Below are 14,496 nucleotides of genomic sequence, written 5' to 3'. Positions count from 1 at the left end.
CACTTGACTACATCCACAAATTCCGTTTAATGATATTTGTGTCTCCTCTGAGTCACTTTCCATGAACAACTGAAAACAAGGGAATTTTTGTTTGCAAAAATGTCTGCAGACAAAGAGCATGTTGCAAATATGTATTTGAGCAAATATTCACCCCAGACTTAAGTGTGCTACCTTCTCGGAGGCAATTTATGGGTTTGGGGATCACACAATTGGGAAGAATAAACAATGCATGACTGTATTCATGGATAATTTAATGAAAAGAAAAAAGGGCTACATTAATTTAATACATTGTTCACTTTCAATAGAGCATAGATTTTTCAAGCCAGAAGGGATCTTTATGATAATGTAATCTAGCCTCCTGTAAAACACAGGCCAGAGAATTTCACCAAATGACTCCTGCATCAGGCCCATAGTTTTTAGCTGACCTACAGCATATCTTTTAGAAAGACATCCAATGTTGATTTAAACATTTCAGGTGACAGAGAATGGATCACATCCCTATATGTAAGTTGTTACAATCTTTAAATTATCCTTACTGTTAAAAATGTTCTCCTTATTTATAATCTGAATTTATCTCACTTCACCTTCCAGCCCTGATCTAGTCCAGTACAACCTGCTCTGTTTAGAACTTTCAGTTGACTTTGAGATGAAAATTATCTGTTGCCCTAGAACAAATGTTGAGTAAACCCAGTTTAATTAAAGATTTTTAATGATGAAGGAAGGAAGCTCCACAGACTGATGGAACATGTAGTCAAGTTCCTACTCAGCATACCACTGAGTGTGCAAACAACATGAGTCTATTTCTAACATTCCTTCTTGAGTAATCAAAGGCTTTCCAAACAAGTAGAGTAGGGCTTTGAGTGGGAAAAGTCTTCCTTGTGTCCTTTTCCCCCGATTTAGCTTTTGATAAGGTCTCCCACAGTATTCTTGCCAGCAGGTTAAAGATGTATGGATGAATGGACTATAAGGTGGATAGAAAGCTGGCTAGATCATCGGGCTTAACGGGTAGTGATCAATGGCTCCATGCCTAGTTGGCAGCTGGTATCAGGTGGAGTGCCCGAAGGGTCGGTCCTGGGGCCGGTTTTGTTCAATATCTTCATTAATGATCTGCAGGATGGCGTGGATTGCACCCTCAGCAAGTTTGCAGATGACACTAAACTGGGAGGAGTCACTAAACTGGGAGGAGTTGTAGATATGCTGGAGGGTAGGGATAGGATACAGAGGGACCTAGACAAATTAGAGGATTGGGCCAAAAGAAATCTAATGAGGTTCAACAAGGACAAGTGCAGAGTCCTGCACTTAGGACAGAAGAATCCCATGCACTGCTACAGACTAGGGACCGAGTGGCTAGGCAGCAGTTCTGCAGAAAAGGACCTAAGGGTTACAGTGGACGAGAAGCTGGATATGAGTCAACAGTGTACTCTTGTTGCCAAGAAGGCTAACGGCATTTTGGGCTGTATAAGTAGGAGCACTGCCACCAGATCGAGAGACGTGATCATTCCTCTCTATTCAGCATTGGTGAGGCTTCATCTGGAGTACTGTGTCCAGTTTTGGGCTCCACATTACAAGAAGGTTGTGGAAAAATTAGAAAGAGTCCAGCGGAGGGCAACAAAAATGATTAGGGGGCTGGAGCACATGACTTATGAGGAGAGGCTGAGGGAACTGGGATTGTATAGTCTGCAGAAGAGAAGAATGAGGGGGGATTTGATAGCTGCTTTCAACTACCTGAAAGGGGGTTCCAAAGAGGATGGATCTAGACTGTTCTCCATGGTATCAGATGACAGAAAAAGGAGTAATGGTCTCAAATTGCAGTGGGAGAGCTTTAGGTTGGATACTAGGAAAAACTTTTTCACGAGGAGGGTGGCGAAGCACTGGAATGGGTTACCTAGGGAGGTGGTGGAATCTCTTTCCTTAGAGGTTTTTAAGGTCAGAAAGAGAAAGCCCTGGCTGGGATGATTTAGTTGGGGATTGGTCCTGCTTTGAGCAGGGGGTTGGACTAGATGACCGCCTAAGGTCCCTTCCAACCCTGATACTCTATGATTCTATGATTTGGGCTTTTAAAAGGCTTCTCTTAGACCTATTACATCCAAGCCACACAGAATTTTTCAGCAAATATGCAACTGTTCACCAACAGAGAGCTGCACCAAATTTCAGCTGCTGAAGAACCATGAATTCTTTCCTAATATGACTGTGCTTCTTCCACCAGGCATCAATGGCAGTAACAAGGGCTGGGTTCATTAATCAGAATTTGATTGAATTTGGACTGAATTTGGATTCCCTTATTGAATTTGGATTCCCTACCCTGCCAAAGGCCAGCTGAGGGTGACCAACTTTATACACAATTCATGTCCCCTTTTTTGAATGTATCTGATGAAGTGAACTGTAGCTCACAAAAGCTTATGCTCAAATAGATTTGTTAGTCTCTAAGGTGCCACAAGTACTCCTTTTCTTTTTGCGGATACAGACTAACACGGCTGCTACTCTGAAACCTTCTTGAATACAGTTATATTAACTAACTATTAGCATTCATCAGATCAGAACATAAACTCAAAAGAATGCAACGGAACACACTACATGCAACTTTGGGTATGCAAAATTATGATTTGTGTAAATAAAGCCTGCCAGCAGCTAGACTTTCCCCTTCCTCCTATAGGGGGAAGCATTGAGTTCCGTCCCTGTAATCCTTCTAGCTCTGGGGCTTACACTCACTACAGTACTGCTACCAGTGTTGCTGCCAGTCTCTTCTTTCTTCTTACACCTTAGCATTAGCCGCTGTGCTTCTGAAGTCACTACTTTGGCATAACCATTACTGCACCACCCCCATAATATTCTCATTTCCTCTACTTAGGTAATTCCAGGGTGTCCACATTACCATCCTTATGTACCTCAGTGAATTAAAATGACAATTGCCACAACCATAATGCCACTATCAGGAGACAGAATTGCAGTCATTTCCACCAAGCCTCCTTTTGAAGCATGCTATACAAGAGCAAATATGTGCAATCCCACTTCACTACACAGGAGGGATAATTCAATAGACTGGGGAAATAGTGAGCCAAATTCTGGATTGCCTTTCTGGTTACTCCATGCAAACTCACTGATGTCAGTGGAGTAAATCAATCATTGATGTAAGTCAGCGCAGAATTTAGTTCAAATGCTTTCAGTCTACAGGCCTCCTTAATGGCAGCAGATACTGGTTTCACATCAAGACAAACACTCACTACACACTGTGCACAAGGCTGGCTCCAGGCACCAGCGAAGGAAGCAGGTGCCTGGGGCGGCCAGTAGAAAGGGGCAGCACTCCGTCAGTTATTCGGGGCTGCATGTCCGGGTCTTCGGCGGCAATTTGGCAGCGGGTCCTTCATTCCCTCTCTTCCCCTTCAGCAGCAGCTCAATCGGGTTTTTCTTTTCTTTTCTTCTTCGCTGCTTGGGGCGGCAAAAAAGCTGGAGCCAGCCCTGACTGTGCACTTGATTCTGTAGCTGCCCTGTACCCCATGTGTGTCTGTAAATCAAAATCAATCAAACTTCACTGCATCAGCAACAAATTAATCACTGTGGACTCTACTTGAGTATAAAACAAGGATCCTATGGCTAAAGTAACTGCCCTGATAAGGCAACTAAGTGTGACGCATGTGGATGAGAGAAAGAGAAGGAGGATTTATTTTCATATATGTTGGCTATATTTCATAGAGAAGGAATATTTTATTTCCTAAGATTTTTCCTAATCACAGTCACTTTGTATTGGACTGCACACATCTGAGGTTTGCAGAAAGGATGTACGAGTGGAAAATAACATTTCCCACATGCCAGAGTTATCCAAAAGTGAATCAAAGCATTACAATCCTCTTTCCTTATTATTTCCATGCATTTTATGCTATATTAATAATCATACCTTTCTGAATACAAATGAATGCAAATGTCAGAACCGGAATACAAATGTCAGGGCATATAGTATGTAACTTGTGCTTCTTATAACACTGGATTATAATACAAATATCCCTCCAGCCTTCACCCATTTGCCCCCAAAGAAACAAAAACTAAACAACTCAGACTTTTCACAAAGCCTGCTATTCCCTTCAGGTCTAGTAGGTAGGCAAAGGATTCAATTCTTTTGTTTCCTTTTCTATCATTCAGTTTTTTTAATTGTGTTGTTGTTACTGTAAAACTGAAGTGTTACACAAGACAGAGAGCTTGGCAGCCTTCCCACAATCCTCAGCATGTGGGAATAGAAAGTAACAAAGTGTTAACACCTGCCAACTGGTGGTTAGGTGTAAATGTCTCTGTTAACAACAAACACTGCTGCTAGCAGTCATCAGAGCAAAGCAGCAAATCTGTTCCCTTCTCCTATGTGGAAAACACCAAACAATAACAAAAAAATGTCACCTAATTGCTTGATTAAGATGTATCAATCCTGGAAACTGCTGATCTAGAACATTGAATTTCTGCCATTTACTTCACTCTTGATTAAACAGAATTGTTTAAAACCAGCCATTGTGTAGGCAGAATCTCAGAGCAAAGCACTCCATCCAGAGAGTTGCGACACTGAAACTTTTTACAGAGAAGAAATGAAATCAGGGCCAAATCCTGTCAGCTGTTTCACAAATGCTTGAGTTGCTAAAACCCTCTGGCTAAGAAGATGATGAGAGGGGAGAAAAGCAGGAAAGGCGTTAGGGATCTGGCAACACCTTGATATATAGATTAAAAAAGTGCCATGTGGTTTTCTGAAACATTTGAGATCTTTTACTCTGAAAAAAAAAAAAAGTTGTTGGATGGGGAAGGGAATGGGGTGAGGAAGTCCTCTTTTAAGGAAATGAGGACTATGAATGCAATTAAAATAGATATTTCTAACAACTATTTTATGGGCAGACACTCAGCGGGTGTAAAATGGCACAGCTCTACTGGCTGCACTGATTTAGACCCACAGAAGATCTGGACCTTCATCATTCCTCATGTTAAAGGTCAATCAATAATGCTTATTCTCAGACTTTACTGTCCCCTAGGCTAAATTAATGTTAGGCTTTGTTCCTTGGGCAATACTCTCGCTTTTTCTCCTCAGGATCCCCTCTCTATTTCTTGCCCAATAATTTCCCAGCCTGCAGTGGGGTGAGCCATGATCACTGACACCAAGGGATTAAATAACACTAAAAAGCTCTAAGAAGGCTTAGTTGCCTGAGTGAAATCCTGAACATGTAAATGAAATCATACTTCCCTCAAATATATTCCTACTATCTATTTCTGCCTCAATGTAACTAGGTATTCTGTAGAGTTGGCTAAAAAATTCTCATAATTTTCCATGATAAATTTTTATTTTAATCCTTTCCCCCCCCACCCGCTACATTTCCCATGAATATGCTTTGGTTTCTCATTGAAATAAAAATCAAAACCCAAAACATTTGCCATTTCCAAAACTATTTTTGGTTTAAAAAGAAAATTACTTTTTGATTTAAAAAAGTTTTTGAAAACCAAAAACTGAACATTTTTATTAAAAAAACTCAAGTATGCAAATTTCAACTGAAAAAAAAAACCCTAAAAACTTTGCGGAAATAAATTTAAAAAAAGTTTCAGGGGAAAAATGTCAACCAGCTTTAGTATTTGGCCTAAATTTTCAAAAAAGGAGTATGTTATTCCTCAGACAACCAGTGGCATCTAGCTGATCATTTGCTTTCACAATCACAGTGCCTGCAATTAATAATTGCATACACAAATTGAGTAATTACAGGCGAATCACGGCCACCGGGAGCTGCGTGTGGCCATGCCTGCAGATGGTCAATGAAAGCAAACTGTCTCATGGCCCGCCAGCAGATTACCCTGATGGGCCGCGTGCGTCCCGCGGGCCACAGGCTCCCCACCACTGCTTTATAGCATTCCGCATACTTTTAGTGCTCTACAGCTAATAAATAAATAAATACTTAATGGCAATACAGTTCCTTCTGCACAATTCCTTGCACTCTACTAACATCATTCACCACATTGTCATGGTTAAGACTTCAGTAAACACCCGATTACAGTTCCATACCAAAGCTTATATAAAGAGAGAACAAAGAAGCAATTATTTAGCTAAGCCAATGCCCCTTTTTTTCCTCCAGCAGGAATGGGTGAGTCAAGTAATACATTTGCTTCCCAGCATGAACATTACCCCTATTTAGTGAGCTGAATATTTCCCAATAGCAAATCAGAAAAATCTTTGCCTGACAGACTTTTAGAACCGCCTGCACCAGAAGGGGATGAGAGGAAATGATCCAGGTTTTTTGAGAGCCTTATATAGCCCCGCAGTTGCTGGATTTAGACTGTCAGTCATGTGGCCTGTTTGACTCTGCATTTGGTAGTCATCCTCTGCCCATTGTATCTCATGGAAGTTCTATATACCCATAATTAGAAAAAAAATCAGGAAATCCCCCCATTTCTACTCTGCTCTTGTGATTGTGTGATGCTGCTCTCCCTCCATTGCCTCCGATAGCACATATTTAAATTCATTACAATTTTTCCAGTGCTGATACCAACCTTGTTGCCAGACTCATCTGATTTTCTCATAACTGTTTCTGTATCTTTTTCAATGCCACCCTCATACATAGAACAATTTCCCCTCTCGTCATTCATATGCCCCACAAGACTCATTTCTACTAAGAAGCCTTGGTCTCCTTCCATGCTCCTCCTCTTTCTCTCTCCCTCTTATACTGGCGGCCTTCACAGGCCCAGTCTGTGATCCCCTGCTCTTCTCTCTCTACTCCCTATTTCTAGGTGCTCTTAACACAAACATGGCTGTCACAGTTCAGGGCAAATGCACCTGTACTCCCCTACCATGCGCCACCAAGCACACCCACTTTTAGGTTTCTGGCTTTCAGATATTCCTCTCTTGGGCAGAGACCTACATCTCTCTCCCTCCTGTCCTTTCCAGCTGCACAATACCCTGCCTACACTGTGATATCCCCAGCAAGCTAGATGGCATTACACTGTTCATAGCCTCTGGAGAGAAAGCAAAGCTCAGATTCTGGCCTAGTGTAATGAACAGTGTAATGGCCCTCAGTTATGTTACCATACAGCTCTTTATAAGCGAGCATATTTATTCTTAAGATGAAAGCATTACAGAGAAAACATTAAACACAATAAAAGAACCTACATGCATGTTAAAAAAAACCTACCAGAAATCACCCCAATTCCAGCCTCAGGCTCTGATAGGTGTCTCTCTACTGAAGACCTGTCTCCATCCATTCAGTCCCACATCTTGGCCTGTTTTTCTGATATTTCTTTATGGATCTCCAGTGGGTAACTTAACCTCATCAGGGCTAACCCTAATCTTCTGATCTTCCCCCACAAAAGCTTCACCTCCCCTCAATTTCTTCACCACCATCCTCCAGTTCTCTGAGGACCAAAACATGGGCATGATCTTTGATTTAGGTCTCTCTTTTGACCCTCTGCCTACATAATATTACAAAGATTTGGCCTTTCCATCACTTGTTCAGGCTGGGATCTACTCACTCTTTGAAAGCTGTAATCTTCTCTCTGGCCTTTACTCATCATCTTAGCTCTGGGCACATCAACCCCTCTTTGCATCCCTCTACTGCAGGGGTGGGCAAACTATGGCCGTGAGCCGTTTTAAGCGAGCCCCTGAGCTGCACCATGTGACTCGGCCCCGCTCCAGGGGGCGCTGAGTTGGGGGCCACACCCCTGAGTCTCTCCCCACACTCCAACCTGCTGCCCCACACCGATCCCCCTCCCACTCTTCCGACCCCTCTATCCCAGCCCAGAGCACCGTTCTGCACCCCAAATCTCTCATCCACAGCCCCACCCCAGAGCCCACACCCCCAGCCAAAACCTGAACCCCTCCCCGCACCCTTGCCTCAGACCTGATCCCCCCCCCGCCCTCTGAACCCTTTGGTCCCAGCCCAGAGCACCTTCCTACACCCCAAATTCCTCCTCCACAGCCCCACCCCAGAGCCCACACCCCCACCCCAGTTTTGTGAGCTTTCCTCCATATAATTTCTATTCCCTGATGTGGCCCTCAGGCCAAGAAGTTTGCGCACCCCCTGCTCTACTGGGTCCTTCTCTCCGCTGCATCAAACAAAAGTTCCTTGTCTTTATCTTTAAGGCACTTCTCCATCTAGCCCCACCTTATCTAACAGGTCTACTAGTTGATCAAGCTATCAACAGCCACCTGTCAAAGAGAGCAGCATCAAGCTCTCACCAGTCTGCTTCTCCTTCATGCATCTCTATGTTTTCTTCTATCTGCCTCTCTTTCATGGAAAAAAACTCTCCATCAAAATTTGTAAACCTACCATCATAGCCTCCTATAAATTCCTCCTTAAAACCTACTTCTGCTGTGATGCCCACCAAATCACACCCATCTAGCATTGGCTAGGCAAATGGTGAGATGTCACCTCTACTTTTTTCTGTCACCTCTGCCAGAAGGTGTTCTGTCCCACTCGTACTCTGTCCATTTTGTCAGCTTGTTGTGTCCTGTTTGCCATTAGGCGAGGAGCTCTCTGGGGTATGGACTGTTACGTTTATCACTTGTCTGTACAGCACCTAGCACAATGAAACCCTGATGCTTGATGGCGATTCTTAGGTGCTATTGTAAAACATATAGTCAATGTAAAAAACAAAACAAAGTGGAAATGCTAGTAGAGTGGTCAGAGTGATGGCTGGCATACCTACTATCATGTTATATTCCTTTCCCCCACTCTGTGTCCTTCCCCTCCTCCCCCCAATGACAAATGCTTTGGGGCAGAGAAAGTTTTGTTTTCTCTGTGTTTGGAAAGCACACTATAGACATTGTTACATTCTAAATAATAACTCAACTAATAATCCAGAGTGCGAGTATCTGGAGGCAGAGGATCTAAATCCAAACAAAGAGAGAACGCATGGGCTAGTGGTTAAAACACAGGCCTGGAGATCTGGGTTCTACCCCTGACTGACACTGAATTTCTGTGACCCTAGCAAGTCACATGGGAGGATTTCTTAAAGGAACAAAGAGCTATCAGGTGCCCAAAATGTCACTGGGTGTTAAGCATCCAACAGGCATGTGAAAATCTTCCTATTATCCCTTTTTGTGTGTCAGTCACTGTCTGTAATTTGGGCTAATGATAAAGCTGAATTCATAACACTGTGCCTGGCTCAAATTGGTGTTATCAGTCCTTCACTTTCACAAACTCTAATCCATTGACTTTTTAAAAAAATCCTTTCCCAGAGGAAAAAATCAGCATTTTCTTTTTTAACAAGGGCGGCTTTAATCGTGATCTCTTGTATGGGGATGCGCAGATGGTGACTTAGATCTACACCTACACATTACTTTCCCATTAGGTCAACAGCAGCCAATCTAGAAATGTTTGCTACTGTTATTTATCTGGGCAAAAGCAAGTCACAACTGGCACAATATCAACCCCGAAGTGAAAAAATAAAAATAGAGCATTTGAAACATACTACAGACAGAGTGAACATCAGCAAAGAGGGGACAAGAAATCACTGTGCTGTATCCCATTCACCCTGCTCTCTAGCTAACTACAGAAAGTATATGCATCCGATGAAGTGAGCTGTAGTTCACGAAAGCTTATGCTCAAATAAATGTGTTAGTCTCTAAGGTGCCACAAGTCCTCCTTTTCTTTTTGTGAATACAGACTAACACGGCTGCTACTCTGAAATATATCTACACTGCAATTAGACACCCGCGCTGGCCCGTGCCAGCTGACTCAGGCTCATGGGGCTCAGACAATAGTCTGTTTAATTGCAGTGGAGCTATTTGGGTTTAAGCTGCAGCCCAGGGTCTGGGACCTTCCCCTTCACAGGGTCCTAGAGCCCAGCCTCCAGACCTAGCCGAAATGTCTACACCGCAGTTAAACAGCTCCTTCGCCCGAGCCTTATGAGCCCAGCTTGGCTACCACGGGCCAGTTGCGGGTGTCTAATTGCAGTATAGACATTCCCTGGGTGTCTTGTATTTAATGGGCTAGATTGTACATTTCACAAACCCCTGCAGACGGGTCACTGTGAGGTTGCACTTTCCTTTGGAGAAGCATCCTGAGAGATTATGCTTCTGGAGATAATCTTCCCAAGACTGGGGCACAGGGGGTTATGTACTCTGCTCCACTCTAATCCTCTACTACATGACATACCTTTAGAGAGCTTTGCCTGACCTTGCCATAGCATTATAAAGGCCAATAGTGAATGTTACTCTATTGGTAGCCTGGGCATTGGTAAAGAGCAGATGTGAAATACACATGCTGGCTGATGAGGAGATGAAGACCCACATGTCTACTCATCTCAATAAAATTCAACCAGATACTGAATGCGCAAATTAATAACATTTGAAAGGATGTTTTTTTAAGTAGTGCTGATGAGGGCACTAGATACTAATGGATGTCTGTTATGGCCTCTTGGTACTTCTCCTTTGTGCACCCCACTGACTTGTCTGATGAGGAGTCGTTCTTGGCAATCTGTTGCTAGAAGCAATAAAATAACTAGTCCCACTCCCGATCCATTTACTTTATCCAGTTCTTGAGAACATAGCACATTTTATTATGAGGCAGTGGAGGGATAGTCTTGTGGTTAACTCACTGGGCTAGGACTCAGGAGATCTGGCTTCTATTCTTGGTTCTGCAACAGATTTCCTGTGTGACCTCTGAAGTAAGGCCTCTTTTTCTATGGGCTTGTCTACACTTACCGCACTGCAGCTGTGCCACTGTAGCTCTTAGTGAAGATGCTACCTACACTGACGGGAGAACTTCTCCCATTGGTGTAGGTACTCCATCTCCCCGAGAGGCGGTAGCTACGTTGACAGGCGAAGCCCACCCATTAACATAGCACTGTCTATACCAGGAGTTAGGTTAGTATAACTGCTTTGCTCAGTAACATAGTTATACGCACCTACATTTGTAGGGTAGACCAGGGCCTTACCTGTTAAATGGGAGCAACACCCAGCTCAAAGGAGTGCTGTGAAGATGAACTCATTTGTATTTGTAAATTGCTTTAAGAGGGTTGAGTGGGAAGTTTGAATGAAGTGGAGAGTGGGGGTGTTTCATGGTTGGTTTGTTTCAGCTAAAAGAGCTGCCCACCACAGGCATGAATTGTAAATACTCACCCCCTTTGTAAAGTGCTGAGATCTGTGGATGAAAATGCTGAGGGCTAGACTGTAACTGACCCTAATTCAGGGGAGTAAGAGACAATAACACTCTTTTCCCTGACGCCCTTGTATGGCTTCATCCATTTTGGGTCTAGGGAAGGGCAGTGAGAAAGCAAGTTCCTTGCAGCTGCTGTGAGCAAGCAGGTACGGCGAAGGCAGGAGGGGAAGTGAAGGCTTGTTTCTGCCCCTTCCCCTCTGCTATAACGTACCATGCAGAAGAGTTGAGTTGGCCTGAAACAAATAATTCTTCCCATGGAGCAGGGAAGGTATTGTGGCTCAGCGAGATAGGGATCCTCCTGGGGTGGCCCAGATATGCCCTGTGCCTTACACAGAACGACATGCGAAGTCACAGCATAGCCCTAAGTATGTGCTAAATCAAAACATGTTCCCATTTAACTGGCACTCAAATATACACTGTCTCACATTGGGAAAGAAGCACTCTCAGTCTAAACACTTAGCCACAGAGACATATCAGGTCTGATCTTCCCAAGAAATAGACTAGCTCTGCACAGGAAACCCTTCACCACATGTGAGCGATCGTTCCATTGCTTGGGAAGAAGGAGCCTGTTATGTCCCTCTAACCTATTGGTCAGAATAGGCACTGTTCCACACAGTCTTTCCATTCTAGTCTATTAAGGTTCTTCATCTGCAACCATCACCATCTGTCCACAGAAACCATAACCCTTCTTGTCAGCCTCTGACATTGTGCCTTCCTTATATTTAAAATGAACATGGTGTTGAGTTTCTTAATCGAATATGGAACAAACAGAAATGCTACATCTAAGTTCTTAACATCTGAGAGGAAAATTCTGCCCGAAGTACTACTCTGGGCTACACTAGAGGTCACAAAGTAGCCCAGCAGTTTCTAGGAGCCATCCTGCTAGCACTCAGTGTAACGCCGACAGACCCTGGTTGTCATTGGGCAGGACTGAACTGGGGATCTCTGGAGCTTAGTGCATGAGCTTCTACCGCGTGAGCTAAAAGCCAACCGGCTGTTAGCTAAGGCTGTAGAGCAGACTCATTTTATCTCTCTATCTTTAAGTGGTCTCAATGCCACTAGATGGGACCGAACACCACACCCAGAACATCGCACCTGGGTGGATCTGGGGAGACTATACACTTTGCAGCAGTCCCGAGTGGAGCAGTATATGCTCTGCCTAATGGCTGAAGAATGGAACCAGGGGAGGGACAAAAGCCTGACTATGCACTACAAATCCTCTTGCCTGTGTAGTTACAGCCATGCCACAACTTGAGCAGGTGTGTTAGCCGGAGCCTCTGCCTAGCACTCAAGGAAGCCCTGAGTTGGAATCCTGCCCAATTACTGTGCATGTCGGCAAAAGGGGTGGATGCTCCTTTCCAGGGCTGGCTCCAGGCACCAGCGAAGTTCTAAGTTCTTAACATCGGAGAGGAAAATTCTGCGAAGGAATTGGGGCGGCCAATAGAAAGGGGCGGCACTCCATCCGTCATTGGGGCGGCACGTCTGGGTCTTCGGCGGTGGACCCTGAGGTCCCTCTCTTTCTCTTCGGCGGCAACTCAACCAGGCTTGGTTTTTTGTTTTTTTTTCCTTCGCCGCTTGGGGCGGCAAAAAAGTTGGAGCCAGCCCTGCTCCTTTCATATCCCCCCACGCAGTGTACCAGAAGTCAATGATGTCCCACACGGGCATGTGGCTCAAACTATTGGATTGGGGGCTTACTTGAATAATTTCAAGGCAGTGGGGGATCTAGACACCAAAGGAAAAGTCTGTTTAAAGAAAGACCCCCTGGTAGTTAGTATCTTTTGGGGCTCTAAGCGCCTTGGGGGAGAGGTAGGGCCTGATTAAAGGAAAAGGTTCCAATCCATGCCCGTGCCAAGAGGCTGACTAATGCAATTATTTCTTTGTGAAGCAGCATTTCTTAAAGTGCTGATTCTTATTAAGAAAAGGAACGGATTTGGAGCCCACATTTTGACTCAATGCCCAGACTTATTTGGAAAGTCTGTTTCCTGGAATGAGACGTTTTATTCCAAATTCCTCCATGGTGGGGAGAGAGGGTTTCCTGGGTAGAAGTAGAATAATTATTCTATCCTGTACACAATGGGCTCTAACTACTGTGAAACTCCAAAATGTGACTGTTTGGTGGCTTCATCAAAAACAGAAGTCTCATTTAACCAGAAGGATGACAACACATGGAAATAGCCCATTTTCATATTTTCTCACAATTTGAAATGTCACATTTACTATAGATCACTCATGTCCATTACACCTAAATTAATTTTGGCTGTATTTGTATATACTACACACTATGCGGCTTTATTAGCAAATACTGATGCATCACCATTGATGAAACAGAGCTTCCTTTCAAAGATGTTTAAATAGCACGAGGAGATACTCTGGCTAAATATGATTGTAAATACAGTAAGAATTGCATGCAGTCTCTGTGTCAGCATTGTGTGTTCCCCAGTGCAGGATATGTAAGGTACAGCTAATGCTACACACAAAGCCTGTTGTTTATTGAAGGGATGATGGTGGTAACATTATTGTTCCAGGTCTAAATCTTAACCCCTTCCCTTATTTACATAATTATAAGAACAAACATATAGTTTACTCAATGGATGAATAAGATTCCAGCAGTGTGATTGATTGGAAAGTAGAATTGCTGGGTGCGTACATGAAACAGATATGGCTTGTTTTAACACAGATGGCCTATCTTGTCTTTTGTGCACTTTCCAAATGAAGCTCTTACAAATGAAGGACCTCACTCTCCACTCACTTAGGCTTTTTTTATGTAATGAAATGAAGAATTAGCCCCCAAGTGCTGAATCTGTCATCACTTACATTAAATCTCAAAACAGTTACTCCCCTTTTACACTAATGTAAACAAGCAGGTAATCAGGCCCAAAGTATTTATAAAAACACAGGAAACAGAAGGTCTCTCTCAGACCTTTCATGTTTCTCAGACTGGAACCCTACTATATCTGTGACTCTATGCTGAATGTGATCAGCAGTCTTGCTAAATGAAAGATACTGTGTTAGGCTAAAACATGTAAGATATTCAATGGGCCTTCTCATTGAGGACATACACTTAACAGAATATTTTCTAGGTTTTTCCTTCTTCATTCAAAGGAGTAGCAGCAATCTGGGAGTGTGTAGGAACGGTGGTAATCTTGCTGCAAAGTGACTTATATTGGAATTTGCCCTAAATGTAAATTATATATTATATTATAATTTCCTAGTAAGATCTTTGGGTAAAGAAAACACATTCCTTCCCACCCATACTCTGGGAGAGAAATAAGAACAACAGAGACCTTGAAGATTCAATAAATCAGCTAATATCCTGGGTTTGAAAAATCTTTTCCTTGACAGTTATTTGCCCTAGGATTAAGTGTACTTGCCCAACTGAAAAATACCT

At 43.3% G+C, this 14,496-nt stretch overlaps 1 long non-coding RNA gene across 4 annotated transcripts in view; it reads right to left on the bottom strand.

Annotated features, from left to right (window-relative positions):
* LOC119565619 overlaps nt 1-14,496 on the bottom strand; it is a 129,407-nt gene that overhangs the window by 16,517 nt on the left and 98,394 nt on the right. The gene's annotated exons all lie outside the window — the stretch shown is intronic.

This window comes from Chelonia mydas, chromosome 2 (assembly GCF_015237465.2).
Source record: "Chelonia mydas isolate rCheMyd1 chromosome 2, rCheMyd1.pri.v2, whole genome shotgun sequence".
Taxonomy (NCBI): domain Eukaryota; kingdom Metazoa; phylum Chordata; order Testudines; family Cheloniidae; genus Chelonia; species Chelonia mydas.
Note: the sequence above shows the minus strand (reverse complement) of the source record. Positions and strands in the feature narration are given on the sequence as shown.